Source organism: Neolamprologus brichardi, chromosome 5 (assembly GCF_056152115.1).
Source record: "Neolamprologus brichardi isolate AB-2024 chromosome 5, ASM5615211v1, whole genome shotgun sequence".
Lineage (NCBI taxonomy): Eukaryota > Metazoa > Chordata > Actinopteri > Cichliformes > Cichlidae > Neolamprologus > Neolamprologus brichardi.
In genome coordinates, this window is record NC_142108.1 from 5,485,909 (window position 1) to 5,489,119 (window position 3,211).

Consider the following 3,211-nt stretch of genomic DNA (forward strand, 5'->3'; position numbering starts at 1 on the left):
TTTGAACTTCAAGGGATCTCCTGTAAACACCGCAGGTTCTGGTGTTGGGAGCCGGTTTGCACTCATAGCTTCTACTAGTACATTGACCAGATCTAAGCTATTCCGCTCTTGAGGCCTCAACACTGAGGCTGGAGGAGACTGAGGTAGCTGTTGTGGACAAGGAGCTTGACTTGTGACTGCTAGGGATTGAGGAATGAATGGGGGACTTGATGCATTGAGAGAATGGGTTGTGACTGGAAGTACTGTGGAGTCAGCGACTCTAAGCTCTGGCAGTACTTCACTACCATACAACAAATCAGTTGCTTCTATGTTTTCTTCAGCTTCATCATAGACCCTCACTCAAGCTCTAGCAGCATTTAGCTTCTTTACTTCTTCTAGGCGTGCAAGTTTTCTACGTTTGTCTTGGATTGCTTGCTGTCTGGCTAGGTTCTCAGCCTCTAACATTTGAAGTTCTGTTTCTTCCTTTTCTTGCTCCTCCAACACTGCCAAGACTTCCTGAGTTGCAGCAGCTTCAGCTACAGCCTCTATTCTTTTGACAGAGTGGCTGCTAGAGTGGGTAGAACTACATCCTTGACGAGACAGTGGTCTAGAAACAGAACCTGTTGAGCCTAGAACAGATCCAGCATCAGGCCAAGACTCTTCATCTTTATCTGCTTCATGACCTTTAAGCTGTCTCTCTGCTCTTTGAATAATAAATTCTGAGAATGACATACATGTATCAACCCTGCGCCGCAGGTCTGGTTCAGGGGTTTGCGCTTGATGCAGCTCCTCATAAACTACCTTTCCATCAGAACAGGTGCTTTTGATGTTCTCAATAAGCTCAGTTAACTCATCCTTAGAAGCATCACCACTTAATAACTCTTTGCCTATTCGTGCATGACACCTCCACTTCTCATAGATGATTTTGTATTTGCGTTGAATGTGCTTCAGTCTCTCATCTTGGTATGCTCTTCCCCTTTCTGTTAGGGTACGTGCCCTCTCACTTCTTCGAAGCCCCTCTAGTTCTGCTGCAGATTCAGTGCCAGTAGCTTCAGCTTGAGCGGATTGTTCAGCATCTTTATGGCAGGTCTCTCTGCTTATGTTAGACATGTTGAGATTATAGCAGTGTGATTGTGCAGCTATTAAACTTCAACTAGATTTCTTCTGGACTATGTGTAAGTGAAAGTTGCAATAGACTTAATTTGAATAGCCAGTAAGGTTCATAAATGTATGTATGAGTCTTCCAACACACTGTTGACTTCAATACTGAACTTAAGTTTCAAACAGATAAGAACAACAAAATTATCTTATCACAAATATACAATAACAGTGTAAATGTACTTAGAAAGACCTTAAATCCTTATCATTTACATTACTAAAGGTTTTCAAGTTTTCACATCTGTATAGTACCCCTTTAAAATTCACATAAGGTGCCCTTTAAAACTCAGCAAATTTTGTAAACTCAAAATTACTCATAACCTGTGAGCTTGTTAAATATTTACTTGTTCATTCTTTAAACCTTATGATGTACACCAACTATAAATGCAAACACATTGGATTAATCTCTACATTAAGCAAGCAAGGATAACAGATGAGTCTCTTAGTTGCAATTTCCACATTTAACCACTTCTCACACCACCTTAACTTCACTTTTGTGGTAGAGCTTCTCCTGATTTTAAACGTGAAAATTAGCGTTTTAACTCAGTCTAACCACCGTTGCTTGTTAACGCTGTGCCGATATGCGTTATGCACTCTGCTTATCTGACGTGATGCACCGGATCCGCGTCGTTTCATCATCCGCGGCGATCCTGTCCTCTCCTACCCGTGTTGAGCAGGCGAGTTCTCACTGTAGCTCTCTTCACGACAACACAGACACAGGTCGGTTCTTTGAAACGGGCGTTTATTACTTGGGGCTTCTCTCCTCAGCTTCACCATCACCAGTACGCCGATACGCCAGTACGCCAGTACGCCGTGAGAACTGGTCACGAGCGAACAGTACAAACCAATTAGCAACTTTACAGTACACATATTAAGTCCAAACACAAATAAAAAGCATTTCTCAAATGACAAATACCTCGTTGGCTGCTTGTCCAGAAAAGAGGTCCTTAAGTCCTTGTATTGCCTTTTCTTTTAGCAAACTTTAACTTTACATCGCTTCATGAGAGACATCTGCTCCCTCGCAGTCCATGCAAAGTCTCGTGTACTCTCGTTAAGGGTATTCTCATGAGACACTAGCTCTTACACTTTACACATGTACATTTCAAATAAAGACATTTCAACACAAACTATATATATTCATAAAATTATGTAACTTATTATAAATCAGTCATCTACATCATGAAAACTACACAGAACATTTTAACAGCATTTACAGCATGTACAGATAGTAATCAGTAATAGGGCTGTCAAAATTGAGAGCAAACAAAACAACTGCTGTATAATACCCTTCACTATCTGCATCACATGACAAAATTGTGTCATTGTTTTCGAAAAGCCTCCGGGCTCGCTGTCCACACTGCGACACGAAAACAGCATTTTCAAATGTATCCGCTTTGGAGAGCGTTTTCAAAATGCTGCGTTTTCCCTTGACCAAAAACACCATCTCAGTGTGGACGGAAGGCCAAAACGGAGAGAAAAAGATGCTAATACATTTTCAAACGAAAACGTATTAGTGTGGACACGGCCTCTGTCTTCATGTTTAGTTTCTGTTCACAGTGAACATTCATTTTGTTTTCCTGCAATGAGGTTGTAGTGAATGTTCTCACCTGATTACTGTAATTACTTACTTAATACGTCTTTAATATATCTTGCGGTTTTACCATTCTCTACTCAGCCCTAAATGCTATTATCTTCTTCTCAGTCCCCCCACAACACTCTGCATTGGGTTTTTGTCTCTCTGACCCTTGTATTTAAGCTTAACCTTGACTGGATTTCATCGGCATGTCTTGAGTTTGACACATGCTATTATATTGTATATTTTAAAGAAGCAAAAGGCAAATCTCAAAGTGTTAAGCGCTTGTACAGCACCAGATGCTTCTCCATTGCTCTCATCACCATAGAAACCACACACATTTAATGTAATTTCAAATGTTCTACCCAGTAAATGAGTATAATGTGTTTTATTATGTGGCCCTTTTTCTAAAAGATTGGTCTTTCCTCATAATACAACAACCACAGTGTAAAAATTACTTTAAATAATACATGGATTTCTAATACCAAAACTTTACTTTCT